This window comes from Epinephelus lanceolatus, chromosome 18 (assembly GCF_041903045.1).
Source record: "Epinephelus lanceolatus isolate andai-2023 chromosome 18, ASM4190304v1, whole genome shotgun sequence".
In the NCBI taxonomy this organism is placed as follows: domain Eukaryota; kingdom Metazoa; phylum Chordata; class Actinopteri; order Perciformes; family Serranidae; genus Epinephelus; species Epinephelus lanceolatus.
In genome coordinates, this window is record NC_135751.1 from 25,027,898 (window position 1) to 25,043,929 (window position 16,032).

At 40.7% G+C, this 16,032-nt stretch overlaps 1 pseudogene across 1 annotated transcript in view; it reads left to right on the top strand.

The window, feature by feature from the left end:
- The window catches only part of LOC117268249 (uncharacterized), a 57,858-nt pseudogene that overhangs the window by 31,120 nt on the left and 10,706 nt on the right, over positions 1-16,032 (top strand). Inside the window, exons 17-30 of the transcript XR_013487982.1 lie at positions 1,623-1,656; positions 1,865-1,957; positions 2,932-3,044; positions 3,362-3,409; positions 4,160-4,193; positions 4,906-4,998; positions 5,529-5,619; positions 6,964-7,180; positions 7,309-7,533; positions 11,646-11,852; positions 11,977-12,152; positions 12,987-13,080; positions 13,164-13,251; positions 13,432-13,553. The product of XR_013487982.1 is annotated as an uncharacterized LOC117268249 (transcript). The remainder of the gene's footprint in view (positions 1-1,622; positions 1,657-1,864; positions 1,958-2,931; positions 3,045-3,361; positions 3,410-4,159; positions 4,194-4,905; positions 4,999-5,528; positions 5,620-6,963; positions 7,181-7,308; positions 7,534-11,645; positions 11,853-11,976; positions 12,153-12,986; positions 13,081-13,163; positions 13,252-13,431; positions 13,554-16,032) is intronic.

Here is a 16,032-nt window from a genome sequence, read left to right on the forward strand (position 1 = left end):
TTACAACATTATTGAGCTAACTGGAGTAGTTTCATGTCGTATCCAACAACGGGAGGCTTTTAACAAATGACGTCCTGATGTTAGCTTTGCTGCTGCTGTTAGCTGTCCCTGTCAGCTGCAGCCACTGATGCTTTCTAGACATCGTGATTTCCTAAAACTGAATAAAAACCACACATAGCAACACAAAACTGCTTTGCTAGCTCAATCATGTTGGAACTAAGATATCCGCTGGAAAAGTTTTTTTTTTTTCACGGACCGTTTAATGAGTTAAGTTATTACCTATTACAGACACTGCTAACGGCTAACAGGGCTAGCAGCTAACGGTTAGCCCAGCTAAACGTGCACACAGAAATAGTAATGTTTGTTCAATCATTGTGTTTATAGACTTTACAAACATCGGATTAGTCCAAACGGTGATACAGTGATGTGAAAAATGTGATATATAGGCTATATATATAGCTAAAAGCTCTGCTGGTTTTCTACCCGGAAGTATTTGTAAACAACAAGGCGATTCCCTCTGTAGTCCGGCCGGACGGATGAGTCATGGCCTTGTAAAAGATTATGTTTGTTTCTTTTAGTTGGCGAGAATGTGTTGCCACAAACGCAACAAACATCCACTGAACTTTGACGGCGTTTTCTGCGAGCACGGCTGAGCCATTTTGTACCACTACACGTGTTTCTAGTGGGACTATGTTTACAAGCACAAGAGTTCAGCGAGCCACCGAAGGACCGCCCTGCAGATTTACTATTGGTTCTGCAACGTAGGGAGTTTTTTTAAACTCTGAAATTGTATCCGCCCATCTAAACACAAAATCAGGGAGAAAGTCATCAGTCTTTAGTTAAGCAAAGCGTCTAAAGACAGACTTGTAAGTCTAGCTAGAAGGCTACTTAACCAGGCTGGCTGGTCAACCACCAGAGATGTGCAAGCCAGATTCTAGCCAGTCAGACCAGCTCATAGCAAAGCAACATAAGAATACAGTTAGGTCTGTGGTAATATCCTACATATTTGTGAATTTGTGAACATTTCATGAACCTAAAAATGACCTCTATGCTGTGTCGTGCCATGTGGCGGACTGAGCTTCAGAGAGTTGTTGGATAAGAGCAGGTGGGCGGTCAGGTGTCAAATCTGTGCAGAGTACTGGAATAAAAACAAGGACACATCACCAACAGTATGATAATAACATCCGAAACACAAACTTCAGTCTCACTTTCTGTGACAGGAGAAATACTTTCAAAATACAAATGTTTAAGAAGACAAAAACGGCCAGAATATACAGAGCTACCTACAGTGCCGTAGCCCCACCAAGGACAAGTCACTATTCCATTTTAGGCACTGAAGAGTCCTGAGACAAAGACTGAAACTCTGACTGAAGAATCGTATCATTGAATCACAATGTTGACTAGGGGGAAAAAGGACACTGAACTTGATCAGCTGTTAGCTCTTCTCTGGACTCCACTTCCCAGGGTTTCACCCGGCTCATCCCAGACTGAATGAGAACATAAATGCAAATTTTGGTGTGTGAATTGTAAATTGTGTTTAAGCCTGTAGAGCCCTGTTGGAGGACAAATGCTATGGAAATATATTTTCTTGATCAAACACAAATTTACTTGTTCAACCTCAGGTTCATCCATCCACCAGTGCTTCAAGTGATAAAGGTGAGATACACAGTATCTTAATGATTACATGTAGTGTTAACATGTGTTTTTAATGCAACAATATCTTGCTTTGACTAGGCAACTCTACTAAACAAACATGTAAACGCAACACTTTCCTTTTTATTTGGTATATTTAGACCATGTTTCAATTATGTGAGAGGTACATGCAACAAACTTTTTTTTTTTGCTTTTTTCCCCATCCAATAAGGAAAGAGAAAGTTGGATTTTCAGGGCGAGTCCAGCAAATGGCAATCATCGACCAAGAAACACCGATGTGAACGTAGACCACGGTCATACTCAGGTATTTCCAATACTTTTTGAACAATGGCAGCATCCCACAGGCTTATACTTTCATATAATGTCATTTTTTTACTTGTAAAGAAAATGTCTGTTAATATCTTGGCTTCAGTAAATATTATTTCATTGGTTGTGTGTTAAAATCTCATCAGGACACCTCAAACAGTCAACAGCATGCATACCCTAAGGATTAAACTACATCTATCTATACAATACAATACATACTGTACAGTAACATGCAACAATACATACAGTATGCTTCTGATATAACATCACCATTAGAATGTCCTTGGGATGTTGTAAGGGCAAACTCTTTGATCTCTAAGTATTTGCACTCGGCTTTAAGTATTCCCTTATTGGTTGCTATATGGTCTGTAACCATTTCCTGCAGGAAAAATTTAGGGACCATACCAGTCTCTTAATTGAAAAATATGTGGAACATAAGACAATGGTTGAATTTATGGTGACGGAGGAGGAGGAAGAGAGGACACATTTTTCAGGAGTGTGAAAACCCACTGGATACTACGAGTGATGCACAGCTTCTTAAATGTTTGCTGAATTAGTTAGTCTGGTTTTATTAGTTGTGAGAAATCCAAATTAATCTGTTGGAAGGAGTAGGCCAGATGTTTACCGTAGCTAGCTCGGCTGCGTTAACATGTCAGTGGTAATAGCTATTACACTGTTGTCAACATTGTAAAGTTTACTCGTGCACTAGGAACTTTGTAGATAGTGACACAGTTTTTATATGGTGTGGGAGTGATTATAATAATGATGGCTCCAGTGTGTCATCAAGCCATTATTTTAGGTCCACCCAAAATTGCAAGACACTGAAACTACTCAAAAGTCTAACTCTACAATGCAGCACTGTGTGGCTGTAATGCTCACACCTATGTCCCTCCTTATATATTTCTGCAGCAGTTTGAAATTAGTTTTAGTTTTGCATTGCTATGATTCAATTGAACATTTTGTTAATTACAGGTCAATGCATTGACAAGGAAAGTCTTTATTTTTGTGGTCATCAAGAAATCACTGACCTGATCCCAAAACTGGGACCTGGGGCAAAATTCAAGAAGAGACTAGAGTTGTTAAAGGTAATGTTCTGCACTGTAAAGACAATTAACAATAAACATAATACAAAAATCTCATTGATAACAAGTACATTAAAGAGAATGTAACATTTCCTAAAGGTGCTGTATGTCACTCTGGAGGAAGATAGTTGATCATTTAGTCTCATTCCCAGGTCGTCAAATACTGGTGCTTTGAATTGATTGTTCAGTCCAACTACCAACCCAAAGTGATTGTATTTGATGACCTGGGAATGAGACTCAGCAGTCAACTATCTTCCTCCAGAGTGACAAACAACAACTTTAACTATTGTTGATTTGCAACTATTTTCTTTTGTTACTAGGGGGAACAAAACACAACAAATCCAAAAACAGTTGATTCTCCTGCTCAAGTAAGTTGAAAACAGTTTCACACAGTTAAGTATCATCTAAGGCACTGTTGCCCAACTATTTGACATGGCAGCCATGTTCTCAGTTGTATTGTAATGAACTAATATCATGTTCTTCAGATGTCTGTTTGAACATTTTTATTCAATAAACTGATTTTATAAAACTTTAATTCATATGATGACTAATGAAAAAGCGCTGCCTATATTCTTTGTTTCTGTGTGAAGGGGCGTACGTTTCACTGCCTGATGGCAATATGTGAAATATGTTAGGATTTCCTGGTGACTGTATCACTGACACGCCAAAAACAGCTGCATCTGGGGCAGACAATTTTTCCGAGAAATGTTGCCAGATCAGGTGATTTTCCACCCAACTGGGCAGCTTTAGGATGGAATAAATTAATTTGCTGGGTTGACAAAAGTTTGGCCTGGTTTGTCATAGTGCAGACATTTATACTATTTTCAATATTCATTTTATTTAAGACTAATATTGATTGTTTGGACCAACCTGGTAACACTGCTAGCTAGAAGGCTACTTAACCAGGCTGGCTGGTCAACCACCAGAGACACGCCCGCCAGATTCTAGCCAGTCAGACTAGCTCGTAGCAGACTGACATAAGAATACAACTAGGTCTGTAGTACTATCCTACATATTTGTGAATTTGGGTACATTTCATGAACCTAAAAATGACCTTCATGCTTTATCCTGTCAATTAAACATTGTTTTAAAAGACATATTTACATGTTCAACCTCAGGTTTGTCCATCCACCAGTGCTTCAAGTGATAAAGGTGAGATACAAAAATTTAACTTTTTTTTTGGCTCCCTTTCTTTGTCTTAGGATGGTCACAATAAAAGGTTATTCTTAAATGCGCAGTTTCATGACACAACAACATAACATAAACACAACATAAAACCACATATGTCACAAGCTTTGAGGGAGCGTGCCATCGGCATGCTGACTGCAAGAATGTCCACCAGAGCTGTTGCTCGTCAGCTGAATATTCATTTCACTATCACAAGCTGTCTACAATGTTGTTTCCCTTAATTTGGCAGTACATCCAACCAGCCTCACAATGCAGACCACATGTGACCACATCAGCCCAGGACCTCTACACCCCTGCAAGATCGTCTGAGACCAGCCACCAGAAAAGCTAATGCAACCAAAGAATTTCTGCACAAATCTTGCCCTGGCAGCAGTATATTATCATAACTGACTTGTGCAGTTGTTTCATTAGATGTACTTCCAAATTTAGGGAAATGACAGTGGAGACAACTTATGATATTAAAATGAACATTAAGTTCTAAGGCAACGAAATTCGTGCAGTCAGCATGCCAACAGCACAACCCCTCAAAACTTGGCAGACCTGTGGCATTATGATGCGTGATCAAACTGCATATTTTAGAGGAGCCTCTCAGGGGCCACTTTTTGTTTTTGTGAGAGGCACATGCAATAAACTTGTTTTTTGCTTTCTTTTCTTTCTTTTTTTTCAATCCAATAAGTGAAGAGAAAGTTGGATCTTCAGGGCGAGTCCAGCAAATGGCAATCACCAACCAGAAAACAACGATGTGAACCTAGACCGGGGTCATACTCAGGTATTTCTAATACTTTCTAAACAATGGCAGCCTACCATAGGGTTATACTTTGTATGTACCTTTATGTACTTCTATAGAAAATGTCTGTTAATATCTTGGCCTCAGTAAATACTACTACAAGCTGGCGATGTAGTTTTTATATGGTGATGACGAAGGCTCCATTGTGTCATCAAGCCATTATTTTCGGCCCACCCAAAAATCCTGGACACAAAAATGGTGAAAAACTATTTACCAGTCTAACTCCATTTCAACAAGTATTTTCTAAAATGTATAATGTGTTAAGAAAGAAATTATTGATTTTTCTTTACCTTGACTTTAAATTAAAAACTTAAAGCATTAAATGCAACCGGGCACTGGTGCTGAGTAAATAAGAAATGAGGCTTTAACTGGATAATGTATTAACCCAGATAATACACTCTGAGAGGGATTCTTTTTCTCCTTTTTTTATGTAACAAGACACCTGATTATGCATTTCTGCTTACTTTATACACTGGTTCCTGCTGAATGGTTCGTTGCTTTTACACTGACAGAAGGCTTTATATTGTCTGATGTGAAAACCATCATGAGATATGTTCAAAAAAGGCTACCAGCCCAAGACAACAAACTCAATCAGTTCCTCAAGTAAGTATTGAGTTTTTCGTATTCCATATTCTGTGTTATATGGACCTGGTCTCACTCTGCCTTGTTGAGTCAGTCTTTATTTTGCTCTTAAATTAGTCAATGCAAGTTGGACAGTTTCACAAAAAGCACATACTGACTTTTTATAAAAAAGTTAGCCACCTTTTCCTCAGGCTCTTTCAGAACTAAGAGCCATGTTTCCATGATAATTGTCTGCTGACTAGCGGCATCTGATGACAAAAAAAAGAGGAAAACATGGCTCATCATTTGTGGTTTGTTAACGATGTTTGGGAGTGAGTAATGAGGAAAGAGTTTTTGTAGACCGTAGAACACAGCAGTCAAAATAACCAGTTCAAGCAGTTTTATTATTTCCTCTTTTTCTGTCTGCCTTAAAATCAATAAGAAATAATTTATTCCCTGGTCCTACTAAAAGAGAGGCTGAAGGTAGAGAAGACAGTCAGAGGGCACAATGTGGCACCAAAGGCAGATAGTTACAAGTTAATTGCTACAACCACAAGACACACCTCACCCAATCTAAAGGTGGTCACATTCCACTGGCACTACACACCACTTAACTACAAACCCTGGTGTTACACCGCATGCAACTGTCCTTGGTGCCCCCACTGGCTGCCTCCAGGGAACCCTACAGGAAGACAGGAGGACCAGACTTAATTTTCTTAAAATTTCTTAAAACAATACAATCAAGTGGATAATAATTGGTGCTTGACAGAAATTTAGGTTCACACAACCCAGGCAGCCGGGGTGTGTGTCCTCTGGAAACAGCTTGGGCTTGCCAGCCGCTAAAGTAGTTTAATTACCACAATTGGGTATTCAAATGGGAAGGGCTGTGTAAATCAAATTTAAAAAAAAAAAAAAAAAAAAACAATCTTAATTCAGAATTTTCCAGAGTTCATGGCAAATTAGTCCTACTGAAGATAGCCTAGGACTAGATAGCTTTGTGACATCATTAGATGTCTGTATGAAACTTGACTGTTAGTTTGATCAAAGCCATATAGTCAAAGTCTATCTTTGTGAAACTGAACACAGGTCTTACAGAACTAAAATCTGCCTTGGTGAAAAACTGAAACCAATAAGCAAGACGATACAAAGCCCTGTAAAGCTGAGGGGAACCTCAAAGTCTGGTGATAACTCTGTGTGGTGTCATCTCTTGGTGACCCTTCTCACATGCAAGTCGACATTCAAACTAATTAATATGAAAATATTGATTACAGCTGTTTGACTAGGCTGGTCATACTGTAGATGTTTTTCTATTGTGACATGTTCTTTCAGTGTTTGTTTATTTTCCAAATTGATCAGTTAACTCATGTTCAACCTCTTGTACAATAGGAAGAAAATTGGTGATTTGGAGATCGACAAGAGGGAGCTGATTGGTGTCTTTGGTAAAACCGGGGCTGGAAAGAGCTCTCTGATAAATGCTGTCATTGGAGAGAAGAATCTCTTGCCTTATGGGAGGGTCAAAGCATGTACCTCAGTCATGATTAAAGTGGAGGCTAACATGCTACACCAAAGATATGAGGCAGAAATTGAGTTCATTACAAAAGAGGTAAAATTAGTTAAAAATACTGTATTTATGTTCACTTGAAGCAAACTGAAAATTAGCTGCAAAAATATAGTTGCTGATTATTTCACATGATATTTGAATTACACTGAAATAAATTAATTCATTTTAAGGAGTGGAAAGATGAGTTGTGGTCCTTGTTAAATTTCCTTGGGGATAATGCCAATCGAGAAGATGATCAGGAAGATGACGAGGATCAGGACACTGTTGACAAGCTGTCAGCGCTGTATGGAGAAGAATGGAGAGACAAATCCCTTGAAAACCTCATAGATAACAAGTACTTTAAAGAAGTTCCAGAATTTCTCCAATCCAAGAGAAAGCTTTTGACATCTGAATCAGTGAGTAAGATAAGACTTTTGTCTTTTTTTGGAGGGGGACAGGGGATCCTTAGCTCAGCTAAGGATCAGCGCTGTGTGTCAAGTTTTTCCAGGAACAAATCTGTAATAAACATTGTATTTGGGTTATGCACTTTTTTAAACTTTGAAAGTTTAGAGTGTATAGGGGCTTATAACATTGTGATAGAAAAATGCCCGTGCTCAATTATATCTCTTAAGTTGTTGCAATAATTTTTGGGTTGATACCATTTGTTACAGTTGCAAGATAAGATATGAGGGGTTTCCAGATTTTATTAAATTGTTGAAGCCTATCGTTCAGGACAAATCCTATCCTTTCCAAATGGAGTGTATTAGTTAAGTCCTCTAGCCACATCTTGGAGGTAGGGACAGATGTGTTCTTCCATAGTATGAGAATTAGTTTCTTTGCTGTTATGAGGCAATAAGAGAGAAAACGTTGCTGTGTCACGTTTATCTTTCTGAAGATTTCAGATATCCCAAGAATAATGAGCAGAGCCCACAGGCTTAATCCTGGTGTTCATGACCATAGACATTATGTTGCAGATATCAATCCAAAAAGATTGTATCTCTGGACATAGAGCAAATCTATGTACAAGTGTTGCCGCAGAAGATTGACATTTGTCACACATAGATGACACCTCTGGGTTTATACTATGTAGTTTCTCCTTTGAATCGTAAAGCCTGTGTATAATTTTAAAGTGGATGAGACAATGTTTTGCATTGTTTGAGCAAGTATGTATATTCTCAAGGCTTTTTTTCCCCATAAATCATCTGAAATTAGTTCACCAAATTCTCCTTCCCACTTCTACTTGAAATTTTTTGGAAGAGGGAGAATTCGTTGATAAAAGAGTATTGTAAATGTGGGAAATCAACTTACTTTCATTTGGTGACAGTTTCAGACAATCATCTATTTTTGATTGCGTTCCAGTTTCAAAATCTTTTAATTATTTCCGTATGTAATCTCGAACTTGTAGGTAACGAAAAAAGTTATTATTCTCCAGTCCATATTTCTAATAGTAATTATTTAATCCCAATAAGCAACTTAACTTCCCAGCAGGACCCGCGGAGTACCACAAGGATCAGTACTTGGCCCACTTCTATTCAGTCTATTGATGGTTCCTATTTTTAAAGTCTTTACAAATTAACGTCAGTTTTTGCACTTATGCTGACAAACCACAAATCTACATTTCTCTTTCACATTTTCCCATTGAATCACTGTCAGTGCATTGAACAAATCATTGGTTTGCTAAATAAAGACAGAACTGGGGTGACTGTGTCTATCTGGCTGTTTAAATCTAAAGGTTTTGCAATTGTGACAGTTTTTAAGTTCCACTGTGTAAGAACCTGTTAGCCACCAATTAGCACTGAAGAAATGATTAATCCACTTCATATTTATTACTAGGCCTATTTATGTAAGTAATTTAATCTTTTTTCTTTAGTTGGGATCTAAGTCTTAACACAGACCAGACCTCGTAACAGATCTCCAATTATAGTATCAAAATGGCTATCGGAAATAATTAATAATTATTGATAATTATTATTAATTATGTCAAATAATGTGACCTAATTTACAAATTAACCACCTCGTGGGGAACCATTCCCGCTAAGGGAAAATGATAGCCAGTTAATGATATCAGTTTCATAAAGTTCACCAAACTATCAATTTGGAATTTTTAATATTAAATAACCATAACCAAAATTAATAGTAAAGCCCAAAGCATTTTGGAGTTCTTGACATAGCAGAGGATGACCATTCATTCACTCTTGTGTAACATTAAACAGACAGCAGGTGTGATTCCAAATGCATTTATTCACAAAGAAAGCAAAGCGAGAGAGAGAGAGAGAGAGAGAGAGAGACTCAAGCCTCTAGTTTCGCAGACCAGGCAAGGCGGAGGCGCACCGCACCTGCGCTTCGCCAACTGGGTGTGGCCAGGCGGATTTTGCAAGCTACGTATCAGCAATGGTATCCTTCGCAGCTACTCCTCTTTCCCACCTCCGTCTCTCCTACCTGCGCAAGTCGGAAAGAGGGAGGAGAGAAGGCGTGGAGTGGGTTTTACACAGCCGATTCACATCACACCAATCAAATGAGCCCTCTCCTTGTCCTTAAATGCACCATGCGAAGGCGTAATGAGAGTACTCAATTCGCCATGGCAGAAGAGAGCAGCAGCGTCAGACGGCCAAACTTCTCCCAGGAGGAAACTGATGTTTCGGTCCGGGAGGTCCAAGCTTGCAGTGTCCGAATATACGGAACTGCGAGCAGACCTCCACGGGCTGATGATGCATAGCCTGTAAAATGAACTCGTCTTTCCCAATTGAATTGTGATCATTTTGGCATGTAAATCACAAAAACAAAGATGTGAAAACGTTTGATAAACTTTATTTTGACACAAACACAACAATAACCAGCTTCTGTGAACTAAAAACGTAAACTTAGAGCCCTACAAGTACAAATGTATATTTAAAAAAAAAAAAAAAAAAAAAAGCTTTTAGAACGTAAAACTGAAGATCATCTTGTCAGGAGGAGGAGGAGGAGGAGGAGGAGGAGCCGGGCAAGCCGGGGGCACAATAAATTTGTTGACAGCGTTTCTCTCGTGCGCGCTCTCTCTTTCTCTCTCACAGTCTCACTCTGTTTCTTTTCTTTTGACCTTTCTAAGATGACAGATGCTGAATATATACTCCCTATCTGATACTGTGGCTGTTTGTGGTTGGCTGAGAGGGATGTGAACTCATTAGTTTGCAGCCGTGTTAATCAAATCAGGTTGGGTTTCCATTACGCGTGCCAAACGGTGCCAGTCCCCTTTGATCTGACAAACAATCCGGCAAAGCCTTTTGGCACGAAACTGTCACTGCGGCAAACTGGATCTGTCAACACCTCCCCCTACTGCGCCGCCACACCCATCTGAGCGCACCTCGGTCTGCCAAACTACCAAACTGAGCGCGCCTCGGGTTGCGCTGCTTGAAACTAGCTCTGCACGGGGTTCGCCACCCTGCGCCACCCTGCGCTGCGCCGGGAAACTAGAGGCCTCAATGTGTGATTATGTATGTGTGTGCAATTTGTGTGGCAAAGGTACTGGGATAGTACAGAGGATGATTAGTTGCATGCAAGACTAGCAAACTATCACTTAGCTTTGGTGAAGCCAACTAAACAATAACCCCACAGCAAACAATTACAAGAATAACTCAATAAACAGCACAAAATCACAATTGACAACGTTAAACAGTCTTGCTTAGCCTGTACAACCATACTAAAGTTATGCCCAGTTGTTACATTACCAATCCTAGAATGGATGGAGGGAAGAGTCGCTTTGTGGTGTGCTGCTTTTGTTAGCTGGCAGATGAAAGCTGGAAAGAGCTGTGGTTCCAGAAGCAGTCTTTGCTGCGTCCTTGTTCTGAAGGTGCAGATTCAAGGAGCCTGGTCGCTCGGTGTCCTTGCAGAGTTAGATACTGGGGTGCTAAATGAACTTGGTTCTCCTTGTTACTGGAAAGTCAGTTGCAAACCTTGTGTTTGGCACACTGACTTCTCTGGTCTTCAGGTTCTGCTCCTGCTGTGGGCATACAGGGGTGTGAAAACAGGGGAAGGGCGTAGCAGGTCCTCCTGTCTATGTTGTACCTCAGCTGAGGTCCAGGAGCAAGAGAGCAAGAGTCTAAGGAGCAAGAGCTTGTCAGCAGCTCAGGAGAAAAGAGAAAAGAGTCTTGGAGCAAGTGCACCCTTCAATGGTTCAGGGACAAGTGTGTGAGGAGAGCAAAACTTTGAACAAGTTTGCTCGGTGACATCACAGAGTCATGTGTCACTGTGAAAGTACTGTCCAATCAAGTTTAATGACTGCTCTATCACTTGTGGAGAGATAGCTGTTTGAAACAAAGAACATGCAGTCTCAGTCAACATCTCAGATGACAAGACCCAGAGAAAAGCCGATGTCCAGTTTAGATTTTAACAAATGACAAATCATCTGTGGACCACTGAATGCTACTTTCAAAGATAATGCCTCTCACTTGCTCTCCTTTTTATCCTATCCTCTTGTAATTTTTTTATGAGTTTGTGCATACAAATGAAATCGCCTTGCGTTGCCTTAATCTGATTGTATTGTTGATTGCAGGCTAAAGAGCTATCTGCAAAATTAGTCAAATACACAAGGAGTGAATCAAACGATGGAGAAGGAAAAGAAGTAAAGAAGTGGTATTGGCCCCTGGTGAAGTGTGTGACTGTGAGGGTGCCTAACAATGATCTTCTCCAGCATGTCACACTTGTGGATCTTCCTGGAAATGGGGACCGTAACAAGAGCAGAGACAAGATGTGGAAAGGGGTAATTTATTCACATGTAGTGCTGTTTATTGTGTCTTACTCTGTTATCTGGAAACTTAGCAATGCTTTTTACAAAGCACTGATAATTGATGATTCATTATTGACTTGTTATTACGTCCCTTCAGGTTGTTGGAAGTTGCTCTACTGTGTGGATTGTGACTGAAATTAATCGAGCAGCAACAGAGACTGAAGCCTGGGACATCCTGAAAAGTACCTGTAGCCTCATCGGAAATGGTGGTGAGTGTCAGCGCATCCACTTCATCTGCACCAAGTCTGATGATATTGGAGATACGGATGATCAGTAAGTGATTTAAGCTGCCAAAAGTAAATAGTTTAATATAACATTCTAATTAGACATTGAGGCATATGGTGGCTCTATTATGTTGTTTTTGTATATGCATGTGTGTTTATGTTTTTTTTACATTTGCAGAATATGTAGAATAGTGTTCTCAAATAAGAAATGAGTTTCTGCATTTGTTTGTCTTTTCAGTATTAGCAACCAACATAACACTATATTTTACCAGGCCCAAAGCTTCCTAAAATTGGAAGGAACTGATATCTAACTATAAATTATTGGGAATTTATAAAAATTATGTAATATAAAATTTGGTGCGAATATAGGGAAATTAAGACACTGGTCACTTGAATCACTTCCAGTTAATTAATTAGTTAATTGAATTCATAGTGTAACCTAGACAGTCTTTTAGTCCGTGCATGGTAGGTCAGCTGAATATAAAAACACTTGATATTTGTCTGCAGGCTGTAAGCCAGTTTAACATATAAAACATAAAGTTCCTAATAATAGGTTAATAGATAAATATCGAATAGTTACTTGGCTTAAAATGAGTTCTTTCAAGGAAATTTCTGTAGAAACAACAATTACTTGTAAACGCAACACAATTAATTTAACTAAAATAGCAGTCTCTAAACTTTGTCTTTTTCCCTGAAATGATTACCAAAACATTTTGTAGAAAATCACAGACTTTGTTACCTTTTCTGTATGAATGGTAGAGTTGTTGGTAACAAAAGTGTTTTATCCTGAGATGAGAGAAGACCACTCTGCAAGCTGGAATTTCAGGTTTAATTTCTCCAAATACTGTATGAGGTGTCACTTCATAAAAGTATTTTCTTACAGTTCAAAAGATGCTGTTCGTGCTCTCATATTTAAAAACAACATACAAGCCAAGGAAGAAGTGAAAAAAGAGTTCAGAAAACTCAAGGAGTTTAAGGTGAGTTGAATAGACTAACAGAAAATGTAACACAACAATTTTCTACAACTGCAAGCCTGATGTAAAATCAATCTTTTTTTCAGAAACATTTCAGTGATGAAAGTTTCAAAGTCTTCACAGTGAGCTCCAAAGAGTTTCTGAAGCAAAAACGTCTGACGCCACAGGAAACTGGTAGGTGACGTCTCATACTGTATATGAGCCCTCTGTGGATAATAGAAAATGCTCCAACACATTTTGTTTTAGTTTACTTTCACCACTTTAACTAAAACAAAAATAACTAATTGAATTTTGACATTTGAATTTAAGTATGTAGTTTAAGTATGTAAGATGTAATCTGAATTTTTTTTACAGAAATACCCAGACTTCAGGAATTTCTGCAAAAGCTCAATGACTGTCACTCAGAGACATTAAACTATGTGTCTGGAGCTCATGGGATCCTCTCTCTGATTCACGGGGCCAGAAGTAGAGCAGGGGTAAGATCAAGTCAGGCTGAATGTCCAGTGTTTTTTTCTGAGTGGCAGCGTCTCTATTCAGTTGTTCCTAATGAGGAGAGAACGTGAAGGTGCTGTACCCAGCATCTCTGACTCTTTTGCGCGGCCACTTCAAGCACTCCTACTTGCAACATCTCTAAACATTTCCGTGTCCATCTATCCCGAGCTGTATGAGATGTCAGATAGAGAGAATCACAACAAAGACAGTTCAGCATTTTTTGAGGCAGGGGCCTGTTTCATAGAGCGTGCTTAGAAAAATGGGGATTTAAGATTTTGCCCCAATCAGCTTTCGGGGTGAGGGACTGCTGGCAAGCTGTTGCCGTGCCTCCTCCGCTGTTTTTGTTGTTTAATCTCAATATATTGAAAGTTGTCCTGTATAAATGTTGGACTCTAAACCCATCTGTTAGATTCGGCTTGTTCGATCTAACACTCTGCGACACTGAAACAGCAGTTCAACAGTCTCTACCTGTCTGCTGCTACTGCCTCGCCACTTGTTAGTCAGAAGCTAGATCCGCCGGTTAAGGGCTCACCTGTACGGGACTCCTGGGGCTCCTCTCCGCATTCTGTGGCTGGATAGCCTGTTCTGGTGTGCCCCATGAAGCACACCTCTTCGCCACTGCCACCCTGCCAGCTCTCCTGGGCCCTTACCTGTGCCCGTGGATTGCTGTCAACGCGGTGGACGCCCCCTCCCCGGTACATGGTGTCCGCCTGCCAGCTGGCTAGCCTACTGCTGATCCCCGGCGCCGACCAACTGGTTTCCCTGTCTCCAGCGAAGCTACAGCCAACGCACTCCACTCCTCCACCTCAGCCGCCCTGGTTCTGAGGCTTCAACATACTCAACTGGATTTTCTACCGCTGGATTACGCCGCTGCCGATCTCCCATCATGTGGATTTTTAAACTGTTCATCTGGATCGCTCTGTCTTTCATTCTCACGAGCTGACTCTGCCACTCCGTTACTCAGTAACGGAGATGTTACATCTCCAGACCTTCTCCAGGACTTCTCCACCTCAGCTCGCACACCACCACATTCTCAAACGATCAAGATATATCCAATGAAGCTCTGGACGGAACCTAGATATTTTATGCCTCACTGAGACATGGCAACAACCAAATGACTTCTCCCAGCTTAATGAGGCTGCCCCACCGGGTTTTTCTTTTATTAGTAAACCCCGTGCTACTGGGAGGAGGGGGCGGCCTCACTCTCCTTCACCGTGATAGCATCAAAGTCACTGCTGTCCCTGTCCCCAATCACTCCTCTTTTGAATGTTTAGCTGTAAAACTCACAGGCCCCAAACCCACTATCATTGTTACCATCTACAGACCACCAAAACCCTCCACTGTTTTCCTCAATTAATTCTTATCACTACTAACATCTGTATGTGCAATGTCCCCCACTGTTATCCTCCTCGGAGATTTCAACATCCACATTGACGACCCATCCAGTATCTTTGCAAATGACCTCACATCACTCCTGGACTGTCTCGGCATCACACAACTTATCAACCTCCCAACCCATAACAAAGGTCACATATTGGACTTAATCTGCTGCCCTGACATCACTCCCACAAACCTTGCTGTCACCGATTTCCCCATTTCTAACCACAAAGCTGTACTTTTTGACATTCACACCCAATTACACAAAGCCAAAGAACAACAGACCATCTCCTTTAGAAACATCAAACACATCAACACCACAGATCTTTCCAACCCGATCAGCTCCTAAATCTTCATACTACTCCAACCTCATCAACACTGGCACAGGTAACAACAGAGTCCTCTTCTCAACAGTCAGCCACCTACTTTAGCCTCCTAAAACCCTCCCTCCAGACATTTCCACTGATCAGTGCACTGCCTTCCTGGACTTCTTCAGCTCCCAAATCAACACCATTCACCAACAACTGGCCTCATCTTGCACCTCCTCAAATGATCCACCCTGGATGATCACCACTGGTTTCCGGTTTCCGTCCAAAACACAGCACTGAAACAGCCCTGGTCAAAATCACCAATGACCTCCGTGCAACCGTCTCCGGACTACTCACCATTCTCATCCTCCTGGACCTCAGCGCAGCATTCGACACCATCTCCCACCCACTACTCCTGGACTGCCTGGCTGGCATTGGGATCACTGGTGTTGCACTCTCCTGGTTCACATCATACCTCACTGACCATCAACAATTTGTACAATTAAGGAACCACAAGTCTGGGTGTTCGGGTGTTTCACTGGGTGTCCCCCAGGGGTCAGTCTTGGGTCCACGTCTCTTCATCATCTACCTCCTCACCATGGGGTCCATTTTCACTGCTACGCTGACGACACACAGGTCTATATCTCCTCCAAACCCACCACTGCCATCCCTCCCACCTCCCTCACCACCTGTCTTGAAGACATCTGGAGCCAGATGAGCAGGAACTTCCTGAAGATAAACTGCAGTAAAACCGAGGCCCTGCTCATTGGCTCCAAAT